The sequence below is a fragment of the Elephas maximus genome, chromosome X (genome assembly GCF_024166365.1).
Source record: "Elephas maximus indicus isolate mEleMax1 chromosome X, mEleMax1 primary haplotype, whole genome shotgun sequence".
Lineage (NCBI taxonomy): Eukaryota > Metazoa > Chordata > Mammalia > Proboscidea > Elephantidae > Elephas > Elephas maximus.
The window spans coordinates 72,043,938-72,069,987 of NC_064846.1; positions in this window are offsets into that span (position 1 = coordinate 72,043,938).

The window sequence follows — 26,050 nt, forward strand, 5'->3', positions numbered from 1 at the left end:
GCCTTCACATGCATATGATGCAGGCGCACCTTAATCTTCAAGGTGACATCTTTACTTTCAAACACTTTAAAGAGGTCTTTTGCGCAGATTTGCCCAATGCAATGCATCTTTTGATTTCTTGACTGCTGCTTCCATGGGTGTTGATTGTGTATCCAAGTGAAATGAAATTCTTGACAACTTCAGTCTTTTCCCTGTTTATCATGATGTTGCTTATTGATCCAGTTGTGAGAATTTTTGTTTTCTTTATGTTGAGGTGTAAACCGTACTGAAGGCTGTGGTCTTTGATCTTCATCAGTAAGTGCTTCAAGTCCTCTTCACTTCCAGCAAGCAAGGTTGTGTCATCTGCGTAATGCAGGTTGCTCATGACCATTCTTCCCATCCTGATGCCTCATTCTTCTGCATATAGTCCAGCCTCTTGAATTATTTGCTCAGCATACAGATTGAATAGGTGTGGTGAAAGGATACAACCCTGACGCACACCTATCCTGACTTTAAACCAGGTAGTATCCCCTTGTTCTGTTTGGACAGCCTCTTGATCTATGTACAGGTTCCTCTTGAGTGTTCTGGAATTCCCATTTTCCACAATGTTATCCATAATTTGTCATGATCTAAGCAGTCGAATGCTTTTGCGTAGTCACTAAAACACAGGTAAGTATCTTTCTGGTATTCTCTGCTTTCAGCAGGGATCCATCTGACATCAGCAACGATAACCCTGTTTTCACGTTCCCTTCTGAATCCAGCTTTAATTTCTGGCAGTTCCCTGTTGATATACTGCTGCAGCTGCTTTTGAATGATCTTCAGCAAAATTTTACTTGTGTGTGATATTAATGACATTGTTTGATAATCTCTGTACTCGGTGGAATCACGGAATAGGCATGAATATAGATCTCTTCCAGTCGGTTGGCCAGGTGGCTGTTTGCGAATTTCTTGACACAGACAAGTGAGCACTTCCAGTGCTATATCCCTTGAAACATCTCAATTGGTATTCCATCAATTCCTGAAGCCTTGCTTTTTGCCAATGCCTTCAGTGCAGCTTGGACTTCCTCCTTCAGTGCCATTGGTTCCTGCTCATATGGCAGGTCCTGAAATGGTTGAACATCGACCAATTCTTTTTGGTATAGTGACTCTGTGTATTCCTCCTGTCTTCTTTTGATGCTTCCTGAGTCATTTAATATTTTCCCCATAGAATCCTTCAATATTGCAGCTCGAGGCTTGAATTTTTTCTTCAGTTCTTTCGACTTGAGAAATGCTGAGCATGTTCTTCCCATAGACCTAGAAATAAAATGCAAAATGACATGGGTTTTCTCAAAAATTACATTATATAGTAGAAATCAGAAAAGCAATGCCTTCATGTTGGACTACCTGGCAGTTAACACCCAGCCCAACTTACATTCAGATATGATGGGAAAATATAGATATTTTTACACATGCAAAGACTCCACAATTTTACATCCTATACACCTTAACAAACCACTGAAGAAGGTGATTCAGCAAAGTGAGAGAGTAAACAAAGAAAAGAAAACACATGGATTCCAGAAAACAGTTCAGTAGTGAAGCAAACTCAGAGGATAACAGCTATGTAACAGACCTGGAAACCAAATGGCTTAGACTGGAGCAAGGGTATAAAAGACCCCAGGAATGAGATCTTGAGAAAATAAAGGAAAATAATAGATTATTTGGCATAATGGAACACTACAGAAAACAAATACTAGGTCTATCACTGTTTTATGAAGCATCTGAAAACAATATATATATCTGGAAAATTATGCAGATGATAAAAGGCAATAATTAACTTCAGAATATACAAGTAGAATAATTTATAGAATTCTATTAGACTCTAGAGTAAGCAATACTTACACAAACATAAAACGATAAACTCTATTTATTTAATTATAATTTTTGCTATGCCGATTTTCAGAAGACAGAACAGAGAAGTAAATGGTATTATAAGAGAGTGAAATCCTGTCCACCATGAAAGGAAGACAATTGATAATGGTTAAAATTGATGTATTAAGAAACAGCCATATAATCTGAAAAATATGTGGTTCAATGTGTAAGAAAAAGTTGAAGAATTAAAGCATTTGCCTCTGGGGCTGCATGATTTGTTTTTGAGGGATGACTGAGTGGAGAAATTCTCTCTCTCTCCCTGTTTATCTCTACGTCTGTCTCATTATGAGATTGTTGGTACTTGTGGTTACCACTTTTTTTTTTAATTAATTTTGAGATAATTGTAGATTCACATGCAGTTGTGAGAAGTAATACAGAGAAGTCCAATGTACATTTTACCCAGTTTCCCCCAATGGCAACTTCTTGCCAAACTGTAATATAGTTTCACAATCAATATTTACATTGATATAGTTGAGATACAAAACAGTTCCATCACCACAAGAATCCTTTTTGTTGCCCTTTTATTGCCATCTCCACCTCCTTCCTACCCCATCCCTAACTCCAGACAACCACTAATCTGTTCTCCATTTCTAAAAATTTGTCATTTCAACATTATTATATGAGGAATCATAGAGTGTGTAATCTTTTGAGACTGGCTTTTTTTTCATGCTGTATAATTCTCTGGAGAGTCATCCAAGCTATTGCATATGTCGATAGTTTATTCCTGTTTTATTTTGGTTTGGTTTGTTTTTTGCTGAGTAGTATTCCCTAGTGTATATGTGCCATAGTTTGTTTAACCATTCATCCGTTGAAGGACATCTGGGCTGTTTCCAATTTTGACCATTACAACTAAGAATACTATGAACATATGTGTGAACTTATGTTTCCATTTCTCTGGGATAAATACTTAAAAGTTTAATTGCTGAGTCGTATGGCAGTTGCATGTTCAGTTTTATAAGAAACTGTGAACATTTCATTTTTTAATTAAATGTGTTACTTCGATGTAAAAAAGAAATCCCTAACAATCAGTTATTTTAAAAATGGCAAAATTTCATGTTTCTATAGCTCAGAGGCAGTGCCATTCTTTCCTTAGATTTTTGAAGATTTTGGCAAGAGCAGAAAGCAATATAAAGTAGAAGATGCAGTGTGGTTGAACTATGGTGCTGAAATTTACTTATTAACTCAACCCATTATCTCTGCCTCCCCTGCTTTGGAACACAGTTCTTCAAAACCTATCTATCTACAGTATCTCCACTTTCTATTTCCCAAACAGGTCTTGAACCCAATCTGTTTAGGGCTCCTTTCATCTTAACCACTTAAAATTTGCATTTTTCAGGGTCTTGGCTTCAACATTGCTAAATCCACAGTTCAATTCTCATTGCTCAGTCTACATACATCAAGCTCATAAAAAAGGAGTTTTGAGCTTTATCTCTCCTGCCTTTAGTGTAGCTCTCCAGCCTGGACAGTGAATTCCTAATCATGAATGCTTCCCAAATGAGGAACTGACAACCACATCTACCAAACCCTCATCTTGAGATGCAATCAATCACAGTAAATGTGGAAGGGAGAAACTGAAATTTTCACACATCGCTACCAGTTGATCTTTGATCCTTGGAAATCTGCGGAATGGCATATATTTTGCCACATACACAAATATAGTACTAAATATACTTTCATGTAGTTTGTCCCTGTACTTGGGGTTTATTTTCTGCATAGCCTGATGGTCTGTGTTGTATTCACTGAAAACTTCTTTTTCTTTTTGTTGTATTTTTCTTTACTTAAATAAATAAATAAGTCAAAGAGTGTCACAAGCAGGTTTTTCCCAGTGGCCTTCTAAAAACTGAACTTGGTTACCTGAGCTCTTGATTAAGCTCACAATGTGTTCTTTCTCCCCACCCACCTCCTCCCCTTACCAGACAAGTGACAATCCCTTTTAGAATTCAGCCAGTTCACTGAGTCATTTAATGTGAGAAAGCAAAGAATTATTTACCCCCTGAACATGCATTCAATATAAGGAAAATGAAGTCTTGTCAGGACATATTGATACCTTTCTGAAGTAAACTTGGCATTTAAAAACAGCAAGCAGACAATTTTCTAAGGACTGTGAAAAAAGAAAACGTCTTTGAAAAATAGTTTAATAAATGTACCTTCAAGGTGCTACTAAAATTTTTCAAGAAAAAAATTATGTGTCAAAATCATAATGATTGAAATGAACCAAAATACTCACCTTTACTGATTATGTGCCCATCCGGAACAAAAGGATTAATAAAACTGCAAGAACAGTAAAATAATCTAACTTCTAAATGTTTTGAAATTCTTGTGAGAAGTATACATATTAAACATAAAACTCAATTATTGTTATTGTCATTATGATATAAAGACCACATTAAAAATAGTGATCATTTGGTTGGGTGCTGTAATGTAACTGAAATAAATTCAAAGAAATATTATCTGATTTTGTGATTGGTTTTGTGGTTTGATTTATTTTGTTTCACTTTCTCTTTACATAATAGAGCCAACTTTCCTCTAGCCTGGTATTAAACTGAAACCACAAAAAATTCTGTATAATATGCTTTTAATCAAGAATATTTTCTTTCTTCTCCCTTACCAAACCTTTAGAAGTAAAAATTCTGAAATAAAAGGATTGTTTAGTTTTACCTAACCCCTCTCTTGGAGGCCTTGATAGGCAATAGTTTGGACCAACAGTAAGCAGCAGGTAGGAGAAGCAATATATTAAGTTTATTATATTTCTCAGAATTGTAACTTCATAATTTAATGTACAAAAAAACTTATTCCATTGCCATCGAGTTGATCCTGATTCACAGTGACCCTATACAAGAGAGTAGAACTGCCCCACAGGGTTTCCAAAGAGAGGCTGGTGGATTTGAACTACTGACTTTTTTGTAGCAGCTGAACTCTTAACCACTGTGCCACCAGGGCTCCATTGTGACTTCATAATTTAATGTACAAAAATAAAAAACAACCCGTTGCCATCAAGTCCATCCTTAAATAGCTTCTACTGCTGCCATAATTTTGCGGATTAGGAAACTAAGTCTTACCAGATAAAATGTTCTGTCCCAAATCATACAGCTGGATAGTCACAGAGGTAGTATGAAGGACCTTGGTCTCCTAGCTCCTAGTTGAAACCATTTTTTGCCACATGGCTTCTAAAAGGAGCTTGAACATTTTGGCAAAAATTCCGATTGCCTGAAATCTGTTACCCCAAATAATTTTTTTTTTTTAGAATCAAAGTCTAAATGTATAGAGATTTGTAAGTTTAAAGTGTTTTCCTTTCAAACAACTGTGATTTAGAACAGCTATGAAATAAGGTTTAGTACGCTAACATATAGAAGATTTTTGAGCAGAGTTTTTGCTGGGAATGTACCATTGAGTCAATCCCAAATCATGGTGACCCTATAGGACAGAGTAGAACTGACCCATAGAGTTTCTAAGGCTGTAATCTTTACGGGAACATATTGCGATATCTTTCTCCCCTGCAGCTGGTGGGTTAGAACCACAGAATTATCAGTTAGCAGCCGAGCGCTTAACCACTGCGCCACAAGGGCTCCTGCTGGTAGGGGGCTGTATTCTAAGGTATTCTGAAAATGGTAAAAATACTATTCAGGTAGTATAACACTAGTCCAAAATAAAAAGTGGTTTGTAACAGGAAGGATGAGAATTCATGTAGACGAGCAAACAAAAAAACAGATAACACACAGAAAGGGAGTAAATGGCTAATTATATTTCAGTGCCAAACTTGCTGTTGAGAGCAAAATTACCCTTACGCAAATTGTTATCTACTGATTTCCTCAATGTTAGGCTCAGCTGGCAACCATCGACCTGAAATGCAGCTCTGAATACTTGGTACCAGAAAAAAGTTTTGAGAAGTATGGATTATTTTTAGCTCAAACTATATAAAACCATTCACTTGAGGGGTAAATAGGGTCAAACATAAATCAACAGAATAGAAAGTTTTGGCTCATCTGAGATTTAGGAGCCTTGAAATAATCTTAATCTATATATTTTTTTATATTTTGCCTTTATTTGAAACTAAATATTTACTATTTAGAAAATATCTCAAACATTCCAACTGATTTGTTTAACCAATGTTTTCAGCCTCCATTAAGAATGATGTTGGCTGTTGGTTTTGCATTAAAAAAAAAAAATTGTGTTGAGAAGTTTTACTTCTATACCTATTTTATCGAGAGTTTTTATCAGGAATGGGTGTTGGACTTTGCCGAACGCCTTCTCTGCATCGACTGAGATGATCGTGTGATTCTTTTCTTTCTTTTTATTTATGTGGTGGATTGCATTGATTTTCTAATATTGAACCATCCTTGCATACCTGGTATGAATCCTACTTGGTCTTGGTGTATTATTTTTTTTGATATGCTGCTGAATTCTATTGGCTAGAATTTTGTTGAGAATTTTTGCATCTATATTCATGAAAGATATTCGTCTGTAATGTTCTTTTTTTGCTGTATCTTTGCCCGGTTTTTGTCAATTTTGTTGATCCTTTCAAAGAACAAACTGTTGGTTTTGTTGATTCTTTCTGTTGTTTTTCTGTTCTCTATTTCATTTATTTCTGCTCTGATCTTTATTATTTCCTTTCTTCTGGTGGCTGTGGGCTTCTTTTGCTGTTCTCTTTCTATTTGTTCAAGTTGCAGTTAATGTTTTGGTTTTTCCCCTTTCTTCTTTTTTAATGTGTGTATCTAGCTCTATAAATTGACCTCTGAGGACTTCCTATGTTGTGTCCCAGAGGTTTTGGTATGATGTGTCTTCATTCTCATTTGATTCTAGGAATTTTTTTATTCCATCTGTGATTTCCTCTATTACCCAGTGGTTTTTAAGCAGGGTGTTATTCAGTTTCTATGTAATTGATTTTTTTCCCTTACTCTTCCTGTTGTTAATTTCTACTTTGATGGCATTGTGGTCAGAGAAGATGCTTTGTATTATCTCAAAGTCCTGAGATGGGGTCTATCCTGGAGAATGTCCCATGTATGTTGGAAAAGAATGTGTACTTTGCAGCTGTTCGGTGGAGTGTTCTATATATGTCTGTGAGGTCAAGATGGCTGATTGTGCTCTTTAGCTCTTCTGTATCTTTGTTGAGTTTCTTTCTAGGTGTTCTGTACTTTACCAAGAGTGGTGTGTTGAAGTCTCCTACTATTATTGTGGAACTATCAATTTCTCTTTTCAGTGCCGTTAGAGTTTGTTTTATGTATTTTGGAGCTCTGTCACTGGGTGCATAGATGTTTACTATGGTTAAGTCTTCATGATGGATTGTCCCTTTAATCATTATATAGTGCCATTCTTTGTCTTTTATAGTGGATTTTGTTTTAAAGTCTGTTTTATCTGAAATGAGTATTGCCACTCCTGCTCTTTTTTGGTAGTTATTGGCCTGATACATTTTTTTCCATCCTTTGATTTTTAATAAGTTTTTGTCTTTGATTCCAAGGTGTATCTCTTGTAGACAGCATATTGATGGATCCTGTTTTTTTAATCTGTTCTGTCATTCTGTGTCTCTTTATGGGTGTATTTAGGCCATTTATTTCCAGTGTAATTATTGATAGGTGTGAGTTTATTGCTGTCATTTTGTAGTGCTTTTTATTGTGGTGCTAATGTTTTCTTTGTTCCTTTTACTCTCCTGTGCTGAATTCCTTTTGCTTGTGGATTTCTTTTGTTTTTGTAGAGACTTTATGTTTTTCTTCTTTATTTTGATGAGTAGGTTTGTTAACTTTCTTTGTGGTTATTTTGAAATTTACCCTTATCTTCCTAGGCTTGAACGAGTCTGTTATTACTTGGTATTGCCTTGAATTCCTCTCCATTAGAAAGTTCTATACCTACACCGTTTATTCCCTCTTTTATTGTTCTGACGCTCTTGTCATTTACAGATTAATATTTCTGGTTCCCTTTTGCAATTCTTTTGCTTTTGGATACTTCTCAAGAGTTCATTTCCTGGCTGGTACAATCTTGCATCCTAGAGTCAGGCTGTGGTCTGCTGTTGTTTGTTCTCAGACCGAAGGACTCCCTTTAATAATTCTTATAGGTTTGGTTTTCACATATTCCCTTAATTTCTGTTTATCTGGAAATATCCTAATTTCACCATCATATTTGAATGAAAGCTTTGCAGGATATATTATTCGTGATATCATCCCATTGCCTTCTTGCCTCCATGGTTTCTGCCGAATAATAGGAGCTTAGTCTTATTGTTTCTCCTCTGTATGTGACTTTTTGTTTTTCTCGAGCTGCTGTCAGGGTTTTTTCTTTGCCTTTGGTTTTAAAAAAACAAGTGTGAATATGATATGCCTTGGTGTTTTTCTTTTGGGGTCTATCCTATATGGGGTTCATTGAGGTGCTTGGATGGTCAGCTTTTCATCTTTTATGATATCAGGGAAGTTTCTGTCAGCAGTGCTTCAATGATCCTCTCTGTGTTTTTTTTGTTTTCTTTTCCTGTTCTGGAACTCTGATCCCTCACAACTTTTCGCTTTTGATTGTATCCCACATAATTCTCAGGGTTTCCTCATTTTTCTTTTCTTTTTTTTTTTTTTGACTTTTCCTCAAACAGAGTTGTATCCAAGAGTTTTCTTCAATTTCACTGATCCTGTCTTCCATCATTTCGAACCTTCTCCTCAGTCCTTCTATGACACTGTCCATTTCTGAAATCTTGTTGTTTACCTTTTAAATTTCTAATTTTTTTGTGTGTGATTTCTAGCTGTGAATTAATTTTGGCATTTCCATTCTGTATTATTTTCCTGAATTATTCCATTTTTTGTCTGTATTTTTCATGAATTTGCCTGCCTTTTTTCCATAAATTTGTCTATTTTTTCCTCACTTTTGTCTGCTTTTTGATTCAACTTTTGGATAGCTCTGAATATTAGAGATCTGAATTCCCAGTCAGGTAGTTCTAGTGCCTTTTCTTCTACTGGAAAGTCATCTGGTGTTTTATTTTGGATGCCTACTGGAAGCATGGAAACACTGGTGGCATAGTGACTAAGTGCTACAGCTGCTAACCAAAAGGTCAGCATTTCAAATCCACCAGGCACTCCTTGGAAACTCTATAGGGCAGTTCGAGACTGTCCTATAGGGTCACTACGAGTTGAATTGACTCAATGGCAACAGGTTTGGTTTTGGTGTTACTGGAACCATCCTCTCCTTTTTTTTTTTAAATATGTTTTGATATTGTTTGCTGTCTTCGGGACATTCGGTAGTTATTTTCTTCGTTTCTTGGTTGTAGATTTGTTTGTTTCATGCTGTTTTTTTGTTTTATTTGGTTATGTCTGAACAAGCAGGCTGTGTGTTCTTTGTTGTTTGCTCGTCTGTAGTCACGATACTTTTCACCTCCTTGTCCAATGAGCAGAGCGAGTCACTCAGCTATGATGCAGCAGGGCACGTCCAGCTGAAGTGGAGGGGCTGGGATGGGTTGTTTGTGGCACGTACTAGGGCTGACAGGGCAGGCTAGGAATCAGTGCTGGGCATGTTCTGGTAGACCGTGCCTGTGCTGCTCGGAGGTGTGATGTTTATTGCATGGTGCAGGCCAGCAGAAAAGAGGGGAGGTTGTGATGTATGGAGTTAGTATGGGTATGGAGAGAAGAGACAGGATCAAAAAACAAACAAAGGAAAAGAAAAACCTACACTCCCCCCCCCCAAAAGAAAGCATGCATAGGGAGCTTGCCATTGGAGTGGATAGATGAGAACCCAAGAAATAGAGAGAAGAAAAAGAAAAAAAAAAGGAAAAAGAAAACTAGATAAAAATTTAGAAAAAAGTTGAAAAGCCCACAGGGGTCCCAACAGTGTGGCCGTGAAGACCAGAGAAGTCTCCCAGGTTGCACAGTATAGCCTGGCTAGAGGGAGTATAGATGTCACACAGCACTAGGTATTCAGGATACTGGGAAAGAAGGTAAACATAGACAGTTGAGAGCTGAGAAATGAAGAAAAACAGAAAGGGAAAAAGAGAGGATAAAAGAAAAAGAAAGAATAGAAATGCCCCCAGGGATTCTGCCTACGTGGTTGTACAGATTGGGGAAGTGGCTCCCATGCCATATAGTGCAGCCTGGCTAGAAGGGGCTCTCAAGTGTGAAAAGAGAAAGAAAACAAACAAAACAAAATGGAACAGTGCAAACAAACAAAAAACCCAGGGATCCCATCAGCATGGTGTTGCAGGCCGGGGGAGTGGATCCCCCAGTCAAGCAGGGCTTCACAGGCTTTCGAGAAGAAGCAAAGATGGCACACAGAGCTAGATGCTCAAGAGGAAGTAGAGGGAGGTGGTGTGTGGCATGGAAGAAATCAAAGAAGCTACACCAGCTCAGGGACCCAGCCAGTGCGGATTGGGTGAATACAAGAGGCCTGGGGCAGAAACAGTTGCCTCCTGGCCAAGAGACTGTGGGTGGAGGGAAGCAGAAGAGGCCGAAGGGGGTGGGAAGAAAGGTGGGAGTTAGGAAAGTGCGTATGGCTTGTTACCAGGTGCTTCCTGCTGGGAACTTGGTGAAGCTGCTTTCCCATACTCACTGCCCGCTGGTCAGCAATGTGGGTGGGACAAATATAAGTGGCTCAGATGCTGCACTCCCCCGCTGGCCTAGTCACCACAGCCAGCCAGGAAACTGAGAGGTAGAGCGGAAGGAAGAGGATGGGGGGTGGGGTGGGGGAACAATGTACCTCTGGTTACCGGGTGCTCTGTCTCCTGCTGCAAGCTCAGTGAAGCTGCTTTCTGTGCTCCCTGTCAGCCAATCTCCAACAGGGGTCCAAGATGGCGAATCTGTGCTGCGTTAGCTTAAAAGGAACATCGGCAAGTATCTCTCCTCAAACTCAGTCCCCTGTCAGTTTCTTATTCCATATGGTGTTTGAGTTCTTTATCTCGTCATTTGTCATTCTGGGTTCCAAGAATGATGTTCCTCTCTATTTTACTTAGTTTTTTGGATCTTTGCTGTGGAGGGGCAGCATGGCCAGAAATCCTATAATTTTTTAAATGTCATAATTATCCTCAATAGAATAAGAATAGTTTTCAATAAGAAAGACAATAAGGGATACAAACTTTAGATTGAGGAACTAAGATAAACCTAAATGAGTACACACAGGAAATGAAAACATTATATTGAAAATACTACATTTTTGTATTTCCTTTAGAAACCAAAACTAAACAATTATGTTTCAAACTTTGCAATTACAAAATAATGTCTTTAGAGCCTTTTCTCTTTTCCAAATTAAATACAGTAATTCAATAACCTTCTATTAGGTTCAGTTTTAAAACTAAAATTAAAATTACATAATAACTGAGCTGGTCTTACTTGTTTTATTCATAAAATGATTTTATCTTCAAATAATAATAACTCAAATGTGGAATCAATGCAGTTAAGTGCTCAAATTATCCATAGATTTAGGTTTCATTGTCTGTGCCCAGTAATTCTGAGTAAAATGTGACCATTTATGATATAAAATATCACTAGGGAATTAATAAAATATGTATTTGCTTGATATGCTACACTAAAATTGCAGCGTGTCTGAGATTCTGCATGACAGTTATTCTTGCTGAAGTAGTTTTCATGTTTTTTATTCTGAAAAATCCAAGAGTAGAAGACAAAAATGAATAAAGTAACTGAACATCAAGCATAAATTCACATGAGAAAAAGGCATTTGGATGTTACGTATTTAGAAACTTACATGAAATCTGAACTACACAAAAACAAATTTACATTCAATTGTCAAAATTAGGGTGTTTAAAATTCATATTCAGGTTCTTACATTGTTGTCCTTGAACATCCTCTTTCTAAAGTCTTTATTGTATCTCATGATTTTATGAAGTGTACAGATACGTCTGATGAATGAAATACAAAAAATATATAGCAGTAGCCGTTTGATCATATGATGGACAGATTGCTGACATGTAATCTTTCGAAATTAGTCATAGCTGAACTACCCAACTTAAAATTTTATTTTATAAATTGTTCATTTTACTTATTAATACAGGCATATTTTTCCTTAAAGTCATTTGTATGTGAAAGTGTTTTACTCTTGAAACATCATAAATCAGACTGTTTTGTTCAGGTATATTGATTTTTAACAAAACTTGCTTATTTCCTCTTCTAGATTTTTACGGGATCCTAACTTAAAGTATTATTATTCTCACAAATTTCAGAATTGCTATTGTCCCGTTGGCTTAAGTATGCCTGTAGTAATTGGTCACCAAGTGAAGAATTAACTAACTTTTAGACAGTTAAACACAATCTTTCTAAATTTTATTTCCTTAAAATACACACATTGGTAAAACAAAATCATAACGGTGTTTGAATCTAGCAAAACAATACATTATATTGTACTAAATATTTTCTTCCAACACTAACTGGTAAATTTATTCATTAATAAGAATAAGTAGAAACCTTTATCCTTCTATTAATTATGTCATTCCATACCCACCCATGCCCATTGCCGTCGAGTCAATTCTGACTCATAGTGACCCTATAGGACAGAGTAGAACTGCCCCATATGGTTTCCAAGGAGTGCCTGGTGGATTCAAACTGCCGACCTTTTGGTTAACAACCATAGCTCTTAATCACTACACCATCAGGGTTTCCTGTCATTCGTAGATGTGAGATTTTCACCAGCTAGTGAGCCTAAAACTTGGAAATATTCCATTTAAGATTATACTTTCCCCCTGAAAGACATTTCAGGGACAACAGGGGCAATAACAAGTACTAAATTTAAGCATCTAATATGGCATATAATCATATTTATGTTTGTGAAAATGCTCCTCTTCATAAAAAAAATAAAAATAATTTAGAAAGATGGACAATATTAAATGGATATTAATGAAATACAGTGCAAAAAAGATCCAGCAACTATGGAGTTGATGAGTAAATAGAGGTTTATTTTTTGAAGCAAAATCAAAATAAAATACAAATCCAATAAAACAAAACAATTATCAACACATAAATGTATAGTGTTAAGAATGATGAGATGAATATTATTAGACACCTGAGGTGGGAAATGCAAATATATAAAAATACTATTAACAAACTTCTTGTGAAAAACTTAGAAAATATAGATACTTCTTAAATATTATAAAAGTGAATTACTGAAAGTAATTCAACAACAATGAGAAAATCAAAAGAATCCAATAATCATTAAAAAAAAAAATTTGCCCACAAAATGTAATAAAGCCATATAGTTTTATGGGCAAAATTTTATCTAATCCTCATGGAGCAAATCATCTCATTTTTTTTTTTTTTTTCTTAGAACATAGAAAAAGCTAAACCATTCTCTATTCAATTGACAAGATCACAACTCCAGTACTGGGAAATCTTATCAATAAACCAGATTCACTTATAAATACTACATAAAAATCCTGAATATAATACTAAAAATTGAAATCTGTCTAATACAATTTAATCAAAGCTTAGGAGTGCATTAAAATACAGTTAATGCTATTATAGGTATTGTTACAATTCGTTGTACTTATGACATTCCAAAAATCCAAAACCAGTGCCTTCAAGTCGATTCTTACTCATAGTGACCCTATAGGACAGAGTAGAACTACCCAGTAGAGTTTCGAAGGAATGCCTGGTGGATTAAAACTGCCAACCCTTTGGTTAGGAGCCATAGCGCTTAACCACTACGCCACCAGGGTTTCCACTTATGACATTAGAAGAGGGGAAATGTACAATTTTTGACTACTATAGAAAAAGTATTTGATATAATACCAATTATTGATTTAAAGAAAGGATTTGTAAACTATGCCTAGAAAAAATAATCTCCCTTCATCATCATGATGAAATACTCAAAGTAACCCCATTAAACTCAGGAGAAGTTAAGAATGAAAACTCTTACATAATTTATAATAAGACAAAATTAGAGGTCAGAATATTAGAAAGGGAGTATCAAAACTGCCACTATTTTGCGGATGATGAAATTAACTTTAAGAAGAATCTACTGAATATTTATCCCCCAAAAGTTCAAAATGGTGGTGGGATAAAATAAATGTGAAAAATACAATAAGAACTCTGACTTTCAGCTGGAAAATTAGTTATCAAAACGAATCTTTTACAGGAATATAAAGAGATAAAATAATTAGAAAAATTTTTTACAGAATATTTGCAAGGTATATATGAAAATGTATAAATATTACTAAAAGGGTTTCTCCTCCTGATAATGGTAAGGTATGCTATTCCAGAACAACTTTCCTATGGAGAAGAAGTAGGGAAAAGCTTACATGTAAACACACACTACGCGTACGTACATAGTCACTGAAGGTATTAGAAGCTACCAAATTAGTAAGAATTTGTGGAGTGAAGATCTGTGATTAAAAAAGGAGGTCCTGAGGGTGACAGTAGCATATGATACCGCTTTGACCATTGGAGCTCAAGTAATTATAAACTGTGAAAGCAACAACAAAATTTATGAAAATCTGGCTAGAGGTCTTTACATGCTTACAGGCTAGAGAGACAAAATGTGGAGTTCAGAGCCCATCAAAGATGAACAGCTGTGGCAAACAAGTGTAAAGTTTGAAACCTATGACTAAGAGTGAATCAGAAATAGACTATCTCCCAAATTGACTAAAGCATAGTATTGAGTCACCTAAGTGCATGAGTCAATTCAGGTGATCTGGGATTGCAAGTGCCCTTATATTACTGCCTGCAAGGTAAAAATGTGAATCTTTTCTGGAGATAAATCCATCCATACTTTACCCTGAGAGAAAAAGGGGTAGGAAATAGGAAAAAAAAAAGAAAGAAAAAAATATATAAAATGCATATAAAAACCAAACTACTGCTTTCAGGTCGTTTTCCACTCATAGTGACCCTATAAGACAGAGTAGAACTGCCCCATAGGGTCTTCAAGGAGCAGCTGGTGGATCTGAACTGCTGACCTTTTGGTTATCAGTGGAGCTCTCAACCACTGTACCACCAGGGCTCCAAAATACATATAGGATATGGTAATAAGGGCTAATATATGTGTAATTTGAGAATCAGAAAGTGAGGAAAGAGGCAATGAAGCACAATTAATATTGGAAGAGATAATGACTAAAGCTTTCCAAAAATGGTGAATAATATCAAGATAAATGACAAACATATTAAAGAAGCACTATGAATCCCAAGAAGGACAAAGGAAACCAAACTAAGGTCATCATTTCATAATTGCTTAAAACCAAAGAAAAATTATAAAAACATTCACAAAATATATAATTATAAAATTTTCAAAGGAACAAAAATGAGAAATGCAGTAAAAAGAATGGAAAACAGAAGAAAATGAAGCATTATATTCAAAAAGCTGAAAGAAAATAAATGCCAACCTAAAATTCTATATCCAGAAAATATATTCTTCAAAAACTAAGGTGAAATAAAGGCATCGAATATAATTAAACTATACTTGAATTAATCATGATCAGTAAAGAGTCTTTTATTCAGGTAGAAGACAGAAAATGATTCAATATGAAAACTGGAAAATACAGGCATGAATATAATCAATAGTGATAATACATATATTTTAAAATTCATATTTAATTCAACATTTTAAAAATTTAAAATATTTGTATAATTAAAATGCACAATAAAAACTATATAAGACAGAAGGGCAGTTAATGGATTTGAAGTGTTCTAAGATCCTTGGAATATCTAGAAAGTCTAATTTAAAGACATTTAAATGAAACAAAGATGCAGATTAAAAAAAGAAATCAGGTTGGGAGGGTTCTGGGAAGATGGCAGGGTGAAAAGGTTTAGGTTTCTGACCCTCCCTTCAGCAACACCAAGAAATACAATAAAAAATCCAAAGCTCTCTGATTCAGGGGGCAGAGGACCACAGCAAGGACCTAAAGATAGACACAAGTCAATGATGAGTCCTACATGGTAGTAGAAGAGCTTTGTGTTCTGACCATTCTCTCCTCTTCCAAGCACTGCAGACTTACAGATGGTTGCCACGGGTCACACAAACTGATGGCTCTGGTAGATCCCACTCCTCCAGCAAATACATGGCTTGCCTGTGCACAGAGAAAGGCCCTAAGCTTCAGCTAAAATTAACAGGACATATCTCTCTGGTGGTTCATTGAGATATGCCCAGCTCTCCCCCTCCCATCATCACAGACAGATGGCAGGAACAATGCTAACTGACTTACGGCTTGCCTGAACAAGAGAAAGAGACCTGCTCTCTCTCTGTGGTAAGTGGACAGTCGCAGAGCAGGGGAGGGAGCTCTAAACAAGGACAGAGGGCTTCACCAGGCCCTGCCAGCCATTCGTATGATGTGGATTTCCTGATCAGTTTCAAGAGTCACAAAAAGACATAAATGTAGCAGAGCAAGGGAGAGATCAAAAACCAAAGAATGAGGACAGCACTTCCTGCTTGACATATGAAATAGTGCATGTTCTTTGATGTATGGGAGATGCTGAAAGACTAAAACTTTGGTCTGGACATTCAAATCCTTCAAAGAGGGACAAGGGCCTATCACAGAGAGGGAAAGGAAGAAATATGCAAGGTCTGAAGGCTCTGCTTCCCTAAGGGAGTCTTGCAGAAAATAGTACTGTAGAAAACACCAAATACTGGGGAGAATTTTGAAATCTAACACACTGTAAAATTTTAACTCCCAGGTTCAACAAAAAATTGCAAGACACACAAAATGATGGGGACATTTGTTCTTTCAAATGAACAAAATGAAGGGAGAGACATTGTATCTATGGAAGCCTGAATAATGAAGACATTAGAAGAATATAATATAACAATATTAAACAAGCTCAAAGAACGAAGGGAAAAACACAAAGAACTAAAGGAAGTCAGGAAAATTGTGCATAAACAGAAGGAGAATTTCCATAAAAAGAAAACAGATTTACTGGAACTAAAAGAGACAATAACTGAAATGAGAAGCTCATTGGAATATTCAGCTACATATATGAGCAGACAGAAGAATCAGTGAATTAGAACATAAAATAAATGAAATTATGGAGGCTGAAGAGCCGCAAGGAAGGAGGTTCAAGGCAAATGAGCATAGTTTAATAGAACTATGGATGACATCAAGCAAACCACATATGCGTCATGGGAATCACACCAGGAGAGGGAGAGAAAAAGGGATAGAGACAATATTTGAAGAAATAGTGTTATAAAACTTGCCAAAGGACGTGAACCCAGAAATCCAAGAAGCTTGTATTGACCATTTTTGTACCTTTTAATATAAACTTTTTCCTTTGCTCAATTTTCCATTTTTCCTTTGCTCAATTTTCCATTATTGATTGATGAGAGCTGCATTTTAAAACCATAAATGAAGAATATCTGTTTTAATATGAATTGGTATTAGTCATTTAAATTTCTTTATGACTGTATATGTGTAGAAGGATTTAATTTTAATCATTGTGTCTATCAGTATTTGTTTTCTTATTGTTTGTGCTATATGACAAGCAGTTAGCGTAGACCTGGTGATAGTGCAGTACAAAAGAACACCAAATCTCATTGGGTTAGTCCATAAAGTGTCATTTCTTACTTGTTATCTAGGTCCATTGTACATTCTTAATCAGTGTCCCAGGTTGAAGGAGGTTTCACAATTTACAGTATCATTGATGACAGTGCCAAGGGAAGGAATGTTCAGAGAGTTTTGACTTAAAAATTTAGTGTTCCTACTCACAATTTCTAGTTAAAGTCATTTTAATGGTCACACCTAAATTCAAGAGATTAGGAAAATGCAATCCCACTGTGTAACCATAAGAAGAACGCCATCAGATATCACTGAATATCAGTAGTATCTACGTCATATTCCTAGAAGGACACTTTACACTCCAAGAGTATCCAGAAATTCACTTGTGTTTTTGTCAAGTAAACAAAAGGTTTCACTTGTTTCATTTAAATATTAGATCAATCTTGCATTTATTTTTATATAAATACTGAAATTAGAATCCTACTTTGTTTTAAACAGAATTTATGTTCTGAAACCATGTATTAATTAATTTATATTTTCTGCACTGATTTTAAATGCCCCTCTATCAAACAAAATTTCAGTTTTTCAGTTTGCATTTGAGTCTATTCTATCGCATTGACTGTTCATGTATTAGTAAATTCTAAGATTTTTTTATTGCAGTTTCATAATACACAAATGTATTATAACATTCAATAAGGCAATCAGCTCTCTTTCCATACTACTTTTAAATTTTCAAAGTTTTATTGGCTGTCTTTCATACTTATTTCCCCAGAAGTTTACAAGAGCTACAAATCAACCTTTTGGTTTCTTGATTGACAGAATTCCACCATCAAATATGTTTTGCTTTATTTTTCTTCAGAAAAAATGTAAGAAAGAAAAGGAACCATGTAAGACTACTATTGCAGTTATAACACTTAAAAAGATTAGAAGTTACCACTCCTATTATTAAAAAAAAAAATGACAAAATTGAAAATCAACAGATTTTCTTGGACTCATTAAAGAACTGAGAATACAGGACAAACAGCCACCCCAGAATCTGGAAAGACAGGTAAATCCTGAGGCTCACACAGATCTGCTTATCTGGAGCAGATGCTGTTGTAGCCATAACCTAGTAAAAATTAACCTAATAGAAACACTTAAATGGTAATTTTGATGAATTGCTGGAGGATGAGTGAGAAACTCCTGTGGATTACATTCCCATTGGAACTCCTACACTTTCATGGGTTTTAACTCCAGAAACCCCACCAGGTGCTCCTGGAGGATATCCAAGAACGTTGTCCTTATGACTCTGGTAGGTGGATGGGAGGAATAATCATTGTGAAATAACCTAGAGACATTCTCCATAACAAAGCCTACTCTCCAGGGGAAAATACATTACTGGAGTCTTATACCATCTGGGAGAAAACCATGGCTGTCACTCTAGCCCACTCTAGCCATCCTGATCTTACAAAGTAGTGAAACACTTTTGAAGGCCATAAGCCAAGAACATAGGCACAATAAAAGACTGGAATTTGATAATAAGAATATTAAGTATTTTCCCTCACCTTCAACTTTTTTTTCAACTTAGCACCACACAGTGCTCCATTATAATAACACTGGATTATAGCTGAAAGACTTGACAGAAAGAGATAATCTGTGAGAAGTAATTACACAAGTCCAAAGTCAAGAAAAAAAAAAAAAATTTTTTTTTTTTAAAGTCAAGAGGGAAGAAAAAAGAACACTAGGTAAACCTGAACCCTCTGACACCTACAACTACAGTAAACATTAAATGCAGACAAACTCAGCCAGATAAACACAAAACTTCACACTAAAGGTAAATTTATATCAGTTCCTATTACCCAATACAAAATGCCCAGCTTTCAACAAAAATAAATAGGCATGCCAAAAGGAAATTAAAAAAAAGAAACACATTCTGAAGAAATAAAGCAAGGATCAGAGCCAGAATCAGATATTCCACAGATGATGAAATTGTCAGAAATGGAATTTAAAATAAGTATGATTAGTATTTTTTTATGATTAGTATTTTTATGATTAGTATGATAAGTACTGTCATGGATTAAATTATGTCCCCCCAAAAATATGTGTATCAACTTGGTTAGACCATGTGTAGCTGTCCTCCACTTTGTGATTGTAATTGTATGTTGAGAGGATTAGGGTGGGATTATAACGCCACCCTCACTCAGGTCACCTCTCTCATACAATGTAAAGGAAGTTTCTCTGGGGTGTGGCCTGCAGCGCCTTTTATCTCTCAAGAGATAAAAGGAAAGGGAAGCAAGCAGAGCGTTGAGGACCTCATTCCACCAAGAAAGCGGCACCAGAAGCAGAGCACATCCTTTGGACACGGGGTCCCTGTGCCTGAGAAGCTCCTGGACCAGGCAAAATTGAGGACAAGGACCGTCCTCCAGAGCCAACAGAAAGAGAAAGCCTTCACCTGGAGCCAAAACCCTTAATTTGGACTTATAACCTACTAGGCTGTGAGAAAATAAATTTCTCTTTGTTAAAGCCATCTATTTGTGGTATTTCTGTTACTAGATGACTAAGACAAGTACTAATTGAAAAAGTAGACAAAACGTGTAAGAACAGATAATGTCAGCAGAAAAATAAAACTGTAAGAATCAAAAGGAAATACTAGAAATCAAAAACAAAGTAACAGAATTAAAAAATAAAGCACCAAGCCCAGATTGTGTCATTGGTGAATTGTATCAAACATTTAAGAAGAAAGAATACCACGTCTCCTCCATCTCTTCCAGAATATAGAAGCATAAGGAACATTTCCTTACTCAATTCAAGAGGACGGCATTATTCTAACACTAATATTAGACATGACAGTACAAGGAAAGGAAACTGCAGACTAATATATCTCATGAATATAGATGTAAAAATCCTCAATTAATTATTAGCTAATTGAATCCAACGATCCATAAAATTATACACCAGTACCAAGTGAGATTTCATCCACATGTGCAAGGCTGGTTCAAAATTCAATAATCAATCAATTTAATCCATCATATAAACATGCTAAAAAAGGGAGAAAAAACAAAAACAAATGCTCATATGTATTAAATCAGGAAAAATAATTGTCAAAATCCAAAAGTCATTCATGACAAAAACTTCCATCAAACTACGAGTTGAGGACAACCTTCTCAACTTCATTATGAAAATACACAAAAATTCTGAAGCTCACTTTATACTAAGTAGTGAGAAACTAGACTCTTTTTTCCAAAAATAGGGACTCCTATTCAACATTATACTGAAAGTCAAAGCTAGTACAATAAGAAAACAAAATAAAATATATAAAGATCCAGAAGAAAGAAATAAAACTCTCTGTTAGCATATGACATGATTGACTATGTAGATAATAATAAGCAAAAAAAAAAAAAAATCCTGGAGCTAGTAAGTGAATATAGAAAAACTAACATGGTACAAGGTTAATATACAAAAATCAGTTGCTTTCCTATATAGCAGCAATGAATAATTTAAATGTGATATTAGCAGAAGAAAAAAAAATCATTTGCAATAAAAAAAACCCTATTGCCATCGAGTTGATTTTGACTCGTAGTGATTCAATGGGACAGAGTAGAACTGTCCCCATAGGGTTTCCAATGCTACAAATCTTTACAGAAGCAGACTGCACATCTTTCTCCTGTTGAGTAGCTGGTGGGTTTGAACTATTGACTTTTCAGTTAGCAGCTGAGTGCTTTAACCACTGCAACCCCAGGGCCTCTTGCCATTTACAATAGCACCAGAAAAAAGAAATAAATATAGCAACATATAATTATAAATATAGCTATATTTATAAATATAAATATAGCAAAGTTATAAATATAAATGCAGAAAACCTCACAATTCTGATGAAAGAATTAAATACAAATCTAAATAAATGGATAGACATTTTGTGTTCATAGATCTTGTAATTCACAATTGTTAAGATGCTAATTCTTTTCAAATCGATCTACATATTCAATGCAAATGCCATGTAAATCAAAGTAAACTGTTTTGTAGATATTGACAAACTGATTCTGAAGTTTAAATAGGGAGACAAAACACCTAGCACAGTCAAGTCAATACTGAAGAAGAAAAACAAAGTTGGAAGACTCATACTACACCCAATTATTGATATGATTAGGTTCCAAAGACCAGGTCATTATGGAAAAATCGATGTTATGCAAAAATGGAGGATGACCATATCAGATCACAAAATAGAAAATGACTACATTGTTATGTAACCGCCAAATTACATCATTCCATACCTGCCAAACCACTGAGTATCATGGCCCAGCCAAGTTGACACATAACCTTAACTATCACAGCCAGCATTACTCTAGGTGTTCCTTACTGCTAGATATACATCATTAATGTGCAAAAGACTTGAATAGTGAAGTTTTTCTATTGTCGTAAATGTGAAATGTTGGACAATAAGATAGTTGATAAGTAAGGAACTGTTGTTTTTAGGTGCCGTCCAGTCAACTCTGACTCATAATGACCCTACAGGACAGAGAGGAACTGCCCTATAGGGTTTCCAGGGAGCTGCTGGTGAATTCGAACTACCAACCTTTTGGTTAGCAGCCAAGTTCTTAATCACTGCACCACCAGGGCTCCAAGTGTGGTGTAGGTGTACTCATTTTCAAGACTTACTATACAGATGCAGTAATCATAATACTACAATGATTGTAATATAATAATTACTATAGCAATGTAGTATTGGTGAAAGGGTGACAAGTAGATAAATGGAACAGAAAAGAAAGCCCAGAAAGAGAACCACAAATAGAATGGTGGTAGGCTGATTAAAAAAAAAAAAAAAGGCTGATTAATGACCCCCAAAAGATAAAAATAAAAAATTTTTTTTTAAATTTATGTATCCACTTCTTAATCTTTGCAACCTGTGAAAACTACCTTATTATAATACCAAAATGGACATTGTTGATGCATTAAGGTAAGGATCTTCAGAGGGGAAGATATCCTGGAGTATCTGGTTGGGCCTTAAATGCAATCACATGAATCCTTTTAAGAGGGAGATTTCACACATACAGAAGAGTAGATAATCTGACCACAGAGCAGAGGTTGGATGATGCAGCTATAAACCAGAGTATGCTGGCAGCTACAAGAGCTGGAAGACGCAAGGAATGGACTTTTTTTCCCCTGGAGCCTTTAGAGGAATTAAAGCCCTGCTGATGCCTTGATTTCAAATAATGATACTGATTTTGGGCCTCTGGTCACCAGAACAGTGAGAGGATACATTTATGTAGTTTTAAAGAACCGAGTTTGTGATAATGTTATAACCATAGGAAACTAATCCAGGTTTTTGGGATCTATAGTGGCATGCTGCTGTAACAAATGCCTACAAATGTGTAAGTGGCTTTGGAAATGGGTAATGGGTAGAGTGTGAAAGAATTTTGAGGTGGATGATAGAAAAAGCCTAGATTGACTTACACTGTTGGCAGAAGTACGGGTGCTAAATGAAATCACATGTAAAATTGTTAAAAGAGGCAGATTTCAAAATTCTGCTTGCAGGAAACAGAGTGATAAAACTACTCAGCTTCAAACATATATAACCTTTAACGAAAAAGGGAGAATATTTCAGAGGATGATCATTGAACCCAGAGGGTAGAGTTGTGGGCACAGAGGGTAGAGCCAGGGATCTAAAGAGTGAAGAAGCCTCAAGCCGTAGAGGATTATTCTCATGTCTTGAAACCTAATGAACTTTTTGATCTGCTGGATTTTGAAGTTGCCTGGGACTGATGACTCATTTCTTTCATTCATTTTCTCCCTTTTCGAACGGGAATGTCTGTAACATCTTATACATGTTCCAGCACTGACTTTTGGAAGCATATGACTTGTTTTCTGGTGTCACAGATATACAGATGGAGAGGAGTTTTTCTCCAGGAGGAAACATACACAGAGTCTCACACATATCTTTAGATTACGAGATTTGAGCTGAAGATATTTAGATGAGATTTTGAAATTGAGTTGAGACATTTGGGGATGTTGGAATGGGGTGAAGTATTTTGCATGTAGGATGGATGTGAATCTTTGGGGGACAGAGGGAAGACTGCAGTAGGTTGAATAATGGCCCCTCAAAAGATATCCACTTGCTAATCCCTGTAACCTGTGACTACTATAGTATATGAACAAAAAGGACATTGTCAATGCAATTAAGGTAAGGATCTTGAGAAGGGAAGATTATCTTGGATTATCTAGTTGGGCTCTAAGTGAAATCACATGTATCCTTTTAAGAGAAAAATTTTACACAGACAAAAGAATAGAAGGCAATGCGACTACAGAGGCAGAGATAGAAGTTATGTGGCCAGAAGCCAAGGGAGGCCAGCAGCTACCACAAGCTGTGAAAGGCAAGCCTCTGGAGGGAGTGAAATCCTTCTAACATCTTGGTATAGCCCAATTATACTGGTTTTTGAACTTCTGGCCTCCAGAACTAAGAGAATTAATTTCTGTTGTTTTAATCCACCAAGTCTGTGGTAATGTGTCACAGAAACCACAAGAAACTAACACAATAGTCCAATTATTTTGGCCAAAGCAGCAAAGACAATTAAATAGAGAAAGAATAGTCCTTTTGATAAATGTTGTTAAAAGAACTGGATGTTCACATGCAGTGACAACAAAAAAATGAACCTAGAAACAGACCTTACACCTCTTGCAAAAATGAACTTAAAATGGGTCATAGATATATAAAGATTCATGTGATTGGTCTTAAGGCCCAACCAGATGCAATACTATAAAACTTCTAGGGGAAAATAAGATAAAATTAATGTGATGTTGTATTTGTGGAGTTTTAAAATATAAGACCAAAAGCACAATCCATGAAAGAAAAAAAAAAAATTGATTAGCTGGACTTTATTTTAAAAAAAGATTTTTAAAAACAAAATTCTGCTTTGCAAAAGTTACTCTTGAGAGTATGTTCAGCCCACACTTAAGGAGTGGAGAGTAATGCTTCACCTTTTTTAAAATGGATTATCTGCATAAATTACTTGGGAGTCTTCTGCATCAGAGATTTATCAATTCTTCCCCATTTATTCATCATGTAAGTGAGGAAAATTGCCAGGTTTTCAGAGGGGAAGAAGGAAGGGATGAATAGGTGGAGCATGAGGGATTTTTAGAGCAATTGAAGCTATTCTGTATGATACGATGATTGTAGAGGTATGTGATGTTGACTTGTCAAAATTCATTGAAATTTTTAGCACAAAATATGAACCTTAATGTATCCATTTAAAAAAAAAATTTAGGAAATTTGAATTTACCAGCATTGAATGAAGAAAGTGAAAACACTAAATGTGTGAAACAACCTCACAGTAAGACTAAATCTGAAGACAAAAAGAAATGCACATAAGCCCTGCGCTCTAGTTGTAAAAAAAAAAAATTCCCCATAGGTGTAAAGGTTCACAATTATGAATCCACTGAACAAGGACCCTGGAATTAAACAATTAAATGAAGTGAAAGGGGATGGTAGGAGTCAGGTGTATCACTGTCGGAGTGGGAGGTTACAGAAAAGAAAGATGGATAGAATGATGCATGTGGTAATGGATTACAGATTAGACCTCAGTATGAATCCATGTTTAGCTCAATAGTGATGCAGATTGATATGTATATATAAATATGATAGATGTGTGTATAAATATGGATTAGTTTTTTTATATATATATTTGTATTCTCTGCCAGCTGAGTAGGCCTAGAAGCAATGACATCCCAGTAGCAATGAGTTCACCTAGCATCCAGATCTTGGTCTCTAATATCGTTTTTCAATAAAAGTAACCAGAACTTTATAGAGAAATTGATGATTCTAGGAATGGGATATAAAATACAAAAGATAAGTCTGGAGCATCTTGCATTGCTAGAAAGTAAAAAAGTACTCAAAATAATGTGTAAATAAGTAAAAATTTAAGTAAGAAGTAAGTAAATACAATCCATGAAGAATGTGGATATGTCAAATGGACACAAGAGCCAACTGAAAGTTCCCAATCATAAACGCTAAAGCAATTTGAAGAGGAAAATAAACTAGTGCTGGATTATAACCTAGAGTATAAACTAAATATCCATAAATGCCCATTATTATATAAATGATTGCATAAATAAATAAATGGGAAAGAATAGATAAATATTCTATGCAGAAAAATTCCCAATAATTTGTATAGATAATCCATTCTAAAAAAGGCAGAACATGAGTCTCCACTTCTTAAGTGCGGGCTGAACATTGTGACTTCATTTTAAAGAGTACAATATGGAAAGGTTGTGGTGGGGGTAATATTACCATGGAGAAACCTTGCAAACAAGATCTCAGCCAAGTGATTGTTGTTAAGTGCTGCCTAATCAGTTCCGACTCATAACAACCCTATGTACAACAGAACAAAACGCTGCCTGGTCCTGTGCCATCCTCACAATCATTGCTATATTTGAGCCCATTGTTGCAGTCACTGTGTCAATCCATCTCACTGAGGATCTTCCTCTTTTTTGATGACCCTCTACTTTACCAAGCATGATGTCCTTCTCTATGGACTGGTCCATGTAACTTGGAATATGATATGATGTGATGAGAATGGCCCTTTGTTGTTGTGTTTTTCCTCCTCAAACAACATTACTACAATCTGATCATGAGAAAAAGGAGCCCTGGTGGCTCAGTAGTTAAGGCACTTGGCTGCTAACCAAAAGGTCTGTGGTTGGAACCCACCAGCTGCTCCACTGGAGAAAGATGTGGCAATCTGTTTCCGTAACGATTTTACAGCCTAGGAAACCCTATGGGCAGTTCCACTCTGTCCTAATGTGTCAGAATGTACT